An 11,979-nucleotide genomic window follows, 5' to 3' on the forward strand; every position below is an offset into this window, starting at 1 on the left:
CCTTTGTCTGGTCGTTGAACACAAACGAAGTATGCGAAGTTGCAGCTATGGCGAACTTTAATCTAAACAAAACCCAAAGTCTAAACGATGCCCTAAGGCTGTATATATGGAGGAAGAGGGGGGGGGGATTTCGCGGCCCTTGGTGGAGGGGTCCGAAATCAACCATATCTCTTGTTTCCCCACACATACGGACTCTAAAAATAGCCTATACTTATGTATTTCCAAATTACATGGGCCTGACCCAATAATAAGGTGACGCAACACCTAGAATAGCCTCGAGACGAAATTTATGAAGTGGCATCTTGTATATTTCGTCCAAGGCTTCGTGCACCCATTATGGTGGCTTCAAAGTCCTGAAATCACCACTTGTAACTCCATTCTTGTTCCCCTTGTGCATGCCATCATCTCCATGCTTGTTCTTGCTCCAATGTTCACCCTTCTCCAAGCTAGGCCCTTCATTTGTAAGCAAAACAAATGTATCCAATTTAGGCAGCATCATATTCTCATGAACATTAGAATCATTACCAAGAAACGAAAGTACCTGATAATTTAATTGGCGTGCGCGAGCTCTAGTAATTGGTCCAGTATATATAGCAGTATGGGCTGTGGGTGTAACAATGGTATTGATGTACTCATCACATCATTAAAGACGAACTTGTTGCATGTTCTCCCTTCTTTACAATTCTGCAATACATTTTAAAATCAGCATCATGCACATATTGATCTTTGATGGTCTCCAAACCAAATATCTTGAAGTCAAGTTGTGAAAGCATAGTATAGCGACGAGACAAAGCATCAGCAATCACATTTTCTTTTTTACCCTTCTTGTGTTTGATAACATAAGGGAGAGTCTTAATGAATTCAACCCATTTAGCATATCTACGATTCAGTTTGGCTTGACTTTTAGTATGTTTCAAAGATTCATGATCAGAATGTATAACAAATTCTTTGGGCCATAAATAATGTTGCCATGTTTCTAAAGTCCGAACAAGAGCATATAATTCTTTATCATAAGTAGAATAATTCAGACTAGGCCCACTCAATTTTTCAGAAAAGTATGCAACAAGTTTGCCATCTTGTAATAACACACCTCCTAATCCAATTCCACTAGCATCACATTCAAGCTCAATAGTCTTATTAAAATCAGGAAGTTGGAGTAAAGGAGCATATGTTAACTTATCTTGCTTGGGATGCCTATAACGAACGGTAATAGCATTGATGGGTCTACAATCGGAGCACATGCGAAAACTACCATCTTGCTTGGGCACAAGTATAACGGGAACGACACAAGGGCTTAAGCTTTCATGTACATGACCGTTGTCGATTAGTTGTTGTACTTGCCGTTGGATCTCCTTAGTTTCTTTGGGGTTGACGCGGTAAGGAGCTTTGTTTGGTAGGGGCGCTTCGGGGATGAGGTTGATATGATGCTCAATGCCTCGTAGAGGAGGTAGTCCCGGAGGTAGCTCATCAGGGAAAACATCTTGGAATTCCTGCAAAAGAGATTGAAACACTAAAGGTAGATCGTGAGAGGTGTTAGTTTTTGGGTCCCCATCCTTGCACACAAGGACAAAGTGCATATCACTCGATGGGTTCTCACACACTTCTCTCGTCTCACTTTTGGTGGCAAATAGGACTAGGTTTTTCTCTCTAGGGGAAGAGGCACTCAAGTTTGGCTTGTGGCTCTCACTCACTTTTTGGTGGATCACTTTCTCACTCTTCTCTCCACGATGGGTGGCTTGCTTGTCGGTATCACTTGACTAGGAGACATAAGTCGTAGCACATACTCTTTTCCTTTCATCTTGAAGCTATAGTGATTGGTACGCCCGTTGTGGATGACACCACGGTCGAATTGCCAAGGCCTACCAAGAAGGAGGTAGCAAACGGACATCGGGACGACATCACACTCCAAAGTGTCTTCATATGCACCAATTTTGTAGGAGACTTGGACCGTATGCTCAACTCGTATACTGCCAAAGTCACTTAGCCATTGCACTTTGTATGGGTGCGGGTGCTTCATCTTGACCAATTGAAGCTTGGAGCATAATTCTTCACTTTCCAAGTTGTGGCAACTACCTCCATCGATGATGATCTTGACGGACCTTCCATTGATGCCGGCCTTTGTCTGGAAGATGTGGCATCATTCGTCTTTTTCTTGTTGATGTTGAAGAGTCAAGACTTTGGAGACAACGAGAGCGGGGCTCGAATCCTCATCACAAAAGACTTGATCATCTTCATCCTCGTTCACGCGCCGGTGCATGGCCACTTGCTCAAGGGCTTCCATCTACTCGTCACTCATGGAGTCATAGGTTCCATCATCATTGAGGATCATGGTGCGCTTGTTTGTGCATTTGTAAGACTTGTGGCCTCGGCCGCCGCAAGTGAAACACTTGAAGGAGCTTGTCTTGACGGTCTCATCGGTCGGAGTAGATGATGAAGCACGCGGCTTGAAGTTGCTTGTAGTAGTAGGAAGACGACTTGAGCTTGTCGAAGCTTTCTTGTAACTTTACATGTCGTCGTTGGTTGTAGATGGCTTGGTTGAGGTAGAATTTGTAGGAGTCATTGAAACTTGGTTCTTGGAGAAGCCGTAGTTATTGGATGAGTACTTGGCGTACTTGAAGTCATCTTGCACTTGACGTTCCACCTTGATAGATTGGTGCATGAGCTCAATGAGGTTGGAGTAGGGTTGGAAATCGGCAATCTTCTTGATGGGATGATTGAGGCCATTGAAGAAGCATGCCATAGTTTGCTCATGATCTTCCGTGACATTGGCTCGAATCATGGCTATCTCCATTTACTTGTAGTATTCTTCAACACTCTTTGTACCTTGCTTGAGGAGTTGGAGTTTCTTGAAGAGATCGCGGTTGTAGTATGTGGGCACAAAACATGCTCGCATGACTTCCTTCATTTGAGCCCAAGTGGTGATTGGTGGTTCACCTCTTGCTTCCCGGCGCTCAAGGACTTGTTCCCACCATATGAGCACATAGTCTTGGAATTCAAGTGATGCCATAGCGATCTTCTTCTCTTCCTCATAGTTGTTCAAATGAAAGATTTTGTCGACCTTCAATGCCCATGAGAGGTATTCTTCGGGATCATTGCTTCCATTGAACATGGGCATTGTGAATTTTAGCTTGCCGTAGCGTTGCTCTTCATTGTGTTGTTGACGATGGTGATGATGACGCCCTTGACGTGGCGGATAATAATCGTCATGTTGCTGTTGGCGCGTAGGAAGTCCATGATCAACTTGCTCTTGTTAAACTTGAGGTTGTGGAGGAGCTTGTCAAACTTGTGGAGGAGCTTGAGGAACTTGACGTTGCACGCATGGTTGGTAGTTCCACTCTTGGATTTCTTCTCGAAGTGCTTCCTCTTGATTGCGCCTATCTCGGTTCCGGTTGGCAATGGCTCGACTTGATTCTTGAAGGCCACGTTGCGCCTCAAGAGCTTGTGCTTCACGTTGTTGTTGTTGAAGACGTTGAGCCTCGACGTCTTGATAAAGGAGGGGTGTCCCGATCTTTCGATGAGATGATAACTATCGATTTGGTGGAGACAACTTTGATGATCCGACTACAAACGTGCACGACGTTGCGCCTTAGCAATCGCTAAACCAACTCCAAGAGGTTATTGACCAAGCCGGAGCACGATCAACCTGACCACGAAGGTCTATTCCTGCAAGGAATTGAAGAACAAGCAAGAATATGATTAAGCAATCTGAATATTGCAAGTATGGATGAAGTATTGATAAAAGTGGGGTTTCACAAGCGGTCTTGGTCTGGTCGTTGGACACAAACGAAGTACATGAAGTTGCAGCGATGGCTAACTTTTAACTAAATAAAACCCAAGGGAAAAGCTACTAGATGGATCTACTTATATAGGAGCAAGGGGTGGCATCCAAGGAGGTGGGAGGGCGTCCCAAGGCAACCTAAAACTAACCCTAGGTCGTACAAGGCCAATGGGCCCAAGTGGAGGTGATGCAACACCTTTGGACTTGTAGTTTGACTCGGATTCTGCTACAGCATCAGATTGTTTCGTCCATAACTCAACGCTCCGGACGAATTTTAAGGTGAATCCAATTGGGTTGAAAAGTGCACGAAATCTAGTTTCCAAAAAAAAGAATCACCCAATTCGGAGTCCGTATGAAAAAGTTGTTGGCGTTTTGATTCAGATATGTTTGTGCAGTCTGAATCTGAATCGAGAACGTGAGAGACTTGGACTCTATCTTCTCTTGGGCCAAAAGTGACATGAGAGAACTTTTTGAACAGCAAGTAAATATCTCTTTCTCCCTTATCTTCATATGTGGATTGTACAAATGTCCCATACACCTGCAATTAGACATGGCACAAAAGATTGTGAAGTATTTTTGTCCTGGATGACATAAATAAATTATTGCATAGTTTGGATTAGAAATCACCTCACAAATATACATGTATGCAATATTTTTGGTCGTATCCAAGGTAGTCATGTCCTCATCACGTCTTGTTCCTCTTGATGTAGACGCACTCGTTCTTCCTCTTGGCGACGTAGACGTTGTCGTTCTTGAACTTATGCAAAAGCGACTTGGTGTGGTTGAGGACGAGGTACTTGCTCATCGACTTACTCTTGTGAATGTTGTCGTGTAGAGGATTGGGAGATGCATGATGATCTTGACACGCGGCTTGTCGAAGAGTGTTCGAAGTCGGTGTGTCGACTTGAGCGGCTCCGTCTTGAGTATGAAGATGTAGAAGGAGGACGGTTCACCAACAAGGCGCGGATCTCTTCCATCCTTGCATCGTTCTCTTGCTTGTGAGCGTTGAGCTTGTTGTCGAAGTAGTCCTTTGTATGTTGCTCGGAGAGTCACAAGTCGGTGGCGAGGTTGTCAATGCGATCGTTCATAGCTTGTTGCTCTTGATGCAACGCTCGTTGTGCACCAAAGAGGTGGCTCTTGGTGACGAACGAGGACATGTCGTCGTCTTGCTCGATGAAGAGTGGGTTGGTATAAGAACTTGGCCTATCCATCATTCCAAGGAAAATATGAGTGATAGAAGGAGAAGAACTTATACCAATTGTACCTTGACCGATGTTAACGATGAATCAAGTTCACTCAAATGCGGACAATGAAATAGCACTATTGGTACCAATTCTTGTCGGTTCTCACACCTACACAAGTAAAAGCTTATGGTGGAGCTTGGTTAGGATGGTGGCACAAAATTTGATGCAATTGTAAGTGAGCTTCAATAATGTTGGAAAAGATTCACAAATTTGCAAATGCAACAAGTAGACCAAGCAATTAGTGGTACACGGAAACACACACACAAATAGATAAGTGGGATTGTGCAAACCAAAAGTGAGCCAAAATGTGGAATCCACGAAAATGCTCTTGTTGCACAATACACGAGAGACGCTAGCACTATGGCACAATAGGCGGATACAGAACTTGTGCACAACCTACTAGGCAAAAATGCAATGACCTCTATCCCAAGTATGCTATATGTATGGTATTTCGGCGCTATGATCCAAGATGATCGGATATGACAATCTTAATGTAGTATGATGCTATGGTTCTTGCCTATAAGCTCTTTGCTTGTCTTTCCTCTTTGCTTAAAAGCTTGGGTGGCTCTTTTACTTTTGAGCTCTTTTCTCATGCAAAACTTCATGAACCAAGATAGCAATTGTGTATGCTATGACAACTTTGTGACACACAAGTTGATGCCAAGATATGCACCATGATGGTATGGTATGTATGCTATGGAGTATGATCACTAATGTGCACAAGTCACATTGCCGGCAATACTCAATGGCTAGTCTAGATGTGTAAGCTACGCAAATGTAAGGCCATGTGGGTATCAATGCAATTGCAAGGTATGACAAAGATGTCCTCGAGGTTACCGTCCTTTGCGATGATGAGTAGCCGATGGAGATGAGAGGTGGTGATGTTGACGCCGAACCGTACCTATATAGCCGAAACACAATAGGACACGGGAACCACAACCCAAAATCTCAAAGACCAAAACATGTCAAAATCATCATAGGAGGTAGCAGTGAGCGGTGTTGGTGCTTGCGAAAAGCGGAGGTGGTATGCGGAAGTAAGCATAGGCACCGGGGGCAAAAATTTGGCGAAACTATGCGGAAATGGGCGCGGGGGGTGGAGTTGCTACTACCAGGGGCCGGATGTCCGGGCCAGTGGACGGATTTCTGGGACACCGAATGTTCGAGGGACTCGAGCGGATGTCCGACCTCCTGGATCGGGGATGAACACGATGAACTCCACGGGAAAAAGGGCAACTCCGGGACAAAATTTGGACGAATTTGTGGATGGAAATTGCGGGAGAGGTGGGGAAAAGCTAGATCCACTCGATGCAAAGCAGATCCGTGGATCAAATCCAACAAAACTTCACCACACCAACAAATCACAAAAAAAATTGGGGCTATTTTTTTGGGGATTTTTGGATTTAGGACGAAATCAACAAAATCATGATAGAAAACACGGGGTAGGGGCTCCAAAAACGTGATCAACGTGGCTCATGCTACCAAGATGATGTAGGGTGGAACCCTAGGGGACGATCTTTCACGTTTGGAGAGGATCCCTACGAGGAACACGAAGAACGCACGGAAGAACACGAGGGAAATCATGAGGGGAAAACAAGAGAAACACTGAACCGACACGAAATTGATCACACAAGTGCTAGATCATCGAGGCACAAAGTAACACGAGATCCAAAGTCAACAAGGGATGATACAAGAGTAATCGTTCTTCTCCGTGAGGAGGTGATGCGGAGCATCCTTCCATCATCCCCATGGACTCTACACCGACACATCCAACCCCACGAGGACCCATGATAAGAGCTAGAGCACGTGCTGTGGACACCGAGGTGAACTCCTTCCTACTTGACTTGCACATGGACACGAATGGAACATGGTTACTACCTCACCAAAATATGCTATGCCTCTTTAGGTATGAAGAGGAACATCACCAAGAAGCTCAGGAGCATCACCAAGGAGAAGGAGGACCACCCCAAGGCCTCGCGAGCCAAGACGAAGCGCAACAGCAGCAATACAGGAAGTCCCAGGTGACCCCGTGCGCATGGGCCCCCGAGACCCCATGCCCACGGACTACACAGGAAGCTGGCGCTAGAGCACCCTGTGCGCACGGGCCCGTACCGTTCTGATGTGGAGCATCCCACGTTCGTCCCCATGTACACTATGACTACTCTCCGAGCCCCAAGAGGACATATGACGAGACCTCGAGCATACGCCATTGGACACAAGGTGAACTCGCTCCTCTCTAAACCTTCACTTTCCACACGTGAGACATGGTTTCTACTTCAAGCGCGGACCTTGTGCATACTCAGGTACACCCGAGGAGACCATGGAGAACCCAAGGACCAAGGCCAAGTGTGTGCGGGAGCAAAGGAAGAAGAAGGAAGAAGAGTCTACTGCTACAGTAGCCGGACATCCGGCCATGTCCCGCACATCCGGCCCAGCCCGGACATCCGGCCCAACCACCGGAAATCCGGCCTCCATCACAGAATGCATCTGGAGGCGACCCCGACAACCCGGACATCTGGTCCCGTGCCCTGGACATCCGGCTCCTCCCGAAGCCCCGGACATCCTGCCCCTGGTATACAGAGAGCAACCGCAGGGCACCCAGGCTAGCGCGGACATCCGGCCCGTCGCGAAGCCCCGGACATCCGGCCCCCAGCCCGGACATCCGGTGCCTGTTTGCGCAGAGTGAACGGGCCCAGGGCCCATGTATCCCTCTCACTTACCCCTTCATGGCTAAGACCTATATATACTCCACCACCTCCTCCTAGTTAGGGTTAGCATTGTGATAGCTCATTTAGAGATAGATCTCTGCTCATCCATACCGGATCTACTCCACGTGAGGGACCGTGCCTCTTCGGAGAAGATCCATTCGGATTCAAGGCCTCCATCCGTAGAAGACAATCAAGACCTCCTCACGAAGAAGAACGGTTACTCTTGTATCTTCTTTGTTGATTTTGAATCTTGTGCTACCTTATGTGTTCGGTGATCTAGCCCTTGTGTCATCAATTACTTGTCGGTTGAGTGATTCTCTCGTTTCTCCTTGTGTTCTTCCGCGCGTTCTTCGTGTTTCCCCGTAGGACCCACTCCAAACATGAAAGATCGTCACCATAGGGTTCCACCCTAAATCATCTTGGTATCATGAGCCACGTTGATCACGTTTTTGGAGCCCCTACCCCGTGTATTCTAGCTTGATTTTGTTGATTTCGTCCTAAATCCGAAAATCCCCACCAAAAATAGCCCCATTTTTTTTGTGATTTGTTGGTTTGATGATGTTTTGTTGATTTTGATCTATGGATTTGCTTGGTTTCAAGTGGATCTAGCTTCCCTGCAAGTTTCTCCCCCTTCCATCCACGAAATCTCCGCAATTTTGCCCCTGAAATCATCAATTTCCGCCCCCAAAATCGAGTTCCTCGAGTTCATCCTCGGATTGGGAGCTCGGACATCCGGCCCGACCAGCGGACATCCGGCCTGCCCGGACATCTAGCCTTTGGCCCGGACATCCGGCCCCTAGAGCGTATTTCGCGCGCGGTTCGGGACATCAGCCACCGGAAATCTGGCCAAGCCCCCGGATATCCGGTCTGTGTAGATTTCAGCCTCCCCGTTGCACCGTTTCGGCCATAACTAATTCATCCAAACTCCTATTTTGACGTTCTTTAGCTCGTTTTGAAGCTCTTGACATCCCCCTTCCCACAAAAATACCACCAACATCATTTGACTCCGTAAATTTTTTGAAAATTTGGCAAGTTTGCCTATGCCCTCCACCATATCATCCGCATAGCCACCACCGACTTCTGCAACCTAACCCAACTTGTTCCCTATAGCATTAGTGGTTGTTTGAGTTGTGATTCGAGTCTCCTAAGGTGTTTCGGCTACTTAGGGTCGGTTGCTTCTTCATCAACCACCACCACCACTTCCGCATCACCTTGCCCACCATACACTTCCACCAACCCAACTTAACCCAATTTTGTTTGAGCTTATTTGAGTTGTGCCTTGTGTCTCCTAAGGTGTTTAGGCTACTTAGGGACGGCAACTTCAACTCCGACACGTGTATAGCCCTTCATCCCACTTCCGCATTTCCAAGTGCAAACCACCACCGCTTTCCGCTACCACCATTTTGACATTTGACGTTTGAGATTTTTAGTTCGCGATTTTTCCATTTCCTAAGGTGTTTCGGCTACTTAGGGACGAGTCTCCATCATCTTGGTTTCTACATCAAGAACACCTCTACTCATCATCGCCGGATGGTAACCTCCATATCATCTTGGTATCGTGGTATCCCTCCATTGTATATCCCCTTGCCATTGCATTGTTAACCCCTAGCCCATTTTGCGTTACTTGCCTAGCGAGACTAGCCATTTGAGTATTGCCGGCAATGTGACTTGTGCACATTAGTGATCATACTTCCCATAGCATACATACCATATCATCGTGGTGCATATATTGCTATCATATCTTGTGTCACAAGTTTGTTCCCGCATATACACAATTGCTATCTTGGTTTGTGCATTGTGCAAAAGTGGGCATACAAAAAAAAGAGAATAAAGCTTTTAAGAAAAAGAGAGAGAGCAAAGAGCTTGTAAGCAAGTGCCATAGCATCATACCACATTGTATATAAGATTTTCATATCCGATCATCTTGAGAGAAACACCGGGAACCATACATACATAGCATACTTGGGATAAAAGTCCATATATTTTGCATCTTATAGGTTGTGCACAGGTGTCGTATCCACCAATAGAGCAATCGTTCTAGCGTCTCTCTTGAGTTGTGCAACACAAGCATTTTCCGTGGAGTCCACATTTTGTGCTCATTCCTTGGTTGCACGGCCCCGTTTATCAATCCGTGTGTGCGTTTCCGTGTGCCATCCATATTGCTATTGGTCCATTTGTTTCACTTGCGAGTTTGTGAATCTCTTTCAACATTATTGACTCTTGCTAACATTTTGCATTAAATTTTTGTGCCACTATCCTCACCGAGCTCCTCCATAAGCTTTACTTGTGTAGGTGTGAGAACCGACAAGGATTGGTACCAATAGTGCTATTTCATTGTCCGCATTTGAGTGAACTTGATTCATTGTCAACATCGGTCAAGGTACATTGGTATAAGTTCTTCTCTTTCTCCCACTCATATTTGCTCGAGTCTTGTGATGGATAGGCAAGGCATTTCCTCTCCGGTCTACGACAACAATGACGGCGTGAACAACTACATCAAAAAAGCGTCCATCTTCGATGTACAACGACAAATGCAAGGCGCACAATCAAGATTGCGAGAGCGCATCGAGAACATCTCCATCGACATTCGTCACTCCGAAGCAAGGAAAAGGGACTACATCGACAAGAAGCTTGCCGCACATAAATAGGGGCAAAACGATGGAGGAGATTAGAGCCTTGCTCAAGTCTTCTTCCCCTTCGTCATCTTCAAGGCGGCGACATTCAAGACACAAGTCTTTGGAGCGCGGAAACGATGCAAGTGCAAATCGTCCTCGTCCACATCTACACGGCGATCACCATCACGTTCGTGATCAACATCGTCATGAAGGGCAAGTCACCTCCAAACAACGTGTGCACGATGACGACGAACGACATCTACTACGAGCTCAAGCGCGACAACGACACCATCATCATGAAGATGCTCGCCAAGCGCAAATGTACAAGTCCCAACAAGGCCAACTTCACGCCAAGTCCAAGCTTCATGAGCACAAAAGAAGACCGTGAGACAACCACCACCAAAACGGAGCTACGGCTACAACAACCACTTCGTCATCTTCGCCAAGTGCTACCAAGGCATCTTCACCTTTGGACGTACGGCATCTTTGCCTACTTCCCACGTGTACGCCTACATCGACTTCATCAAGTCCAAGGCGACCACCTACAAGTGAGGGAGACACTTCCATCTTTGGAAGCCCCCCAAGGAAGATGGCCGAGCATGGGAAACTCCCTTCGGTCATGGAGACGAGCTACGAGGTGCCACATCATATGGGCCTCCAACACCAAGACGGCGACGAGATGGCCGAGCATGGGAAACTCCCTTCGGTCATGGAGACGATCTACGAGGTGCCACATCATATGGGCCTCCAACAACAAGACGATGACAAGATGGTCGAGCAAGGGGCATCCCCTTCGACCACGGCGACGAGCATGAACCTCTTCAACAACATGAAGACAGCGCCCATATTGGACTCATACTCCGAGTCAAGCTACGCGACCGCACATGGAGACATTTGCACCAACATCTCTCCGACACCCACATATGTTGAGATGCCCCATTTGTCATGTGAGGAGAGCCACTACCACATGAGTGACATGAGTGACTCCACCATATGTGACATTGAGAGCATTTCCTATGAGAGGGTGAGTGTGACCACCACTAGCCCCACACATGAGAGCATGCCACACATCCTATGTGAGGTTGAGCACCATTTGAGTGACTCCACCAACCATATGAGTGAGAGCATCCTTGAGGGAGTGAGTGAGCCACAACACTTAGAGAGTGAGGTAGTTGACACGGCATGTGAGGCCACTATGATTTCTAACGACTTAACCTCTACTCCTAGTGTGTTTTCTTCTTTGGTGCTAGGTCTCATACATGAAGGCATGCCTATCCTCGACGAGTCCAGCCCTCCAATGGAGACACCGATGGCCATGGTGGATAATGATGCACCCTCCACATGGTTCCATCAAGATGAAGATGACAACGAGACGATCTTCAACACCTCACCTACAACACATGAAGTATGCTCCAAAGGTAACATAGGTGATGGTGCTTCTCTTGTCCCACTAGTGGACTCTCTTGACATCAATGCTTCATGCTAGTCAGACTTCTTCATGCCTTGACTTACCTATTTATGATGAATATGATGATGAGCATGTTGAGTGGCCTAGTTGTGATGCTATGCTTCATAGGATATCATGTGGATCTATTGGTCACTTCATGTTTGACAATCCTTTGAACTTTTCATATGAT

Source organism: Triticum aestivum, chromosome 7B, assembly GCF_018294505.1.
Source record: "Triticum aestivum cultivar Chinese Spring chromosome 7B, IWGSC CS RefSeq v2.1, whole genome shotgun sequence".
Lineage (NCBI taxonomy): Eukaryota > Viridiplantae > Streptophyta > Magnoliopsida > Poales > Poaceae > Triticum > Triticum aestivum.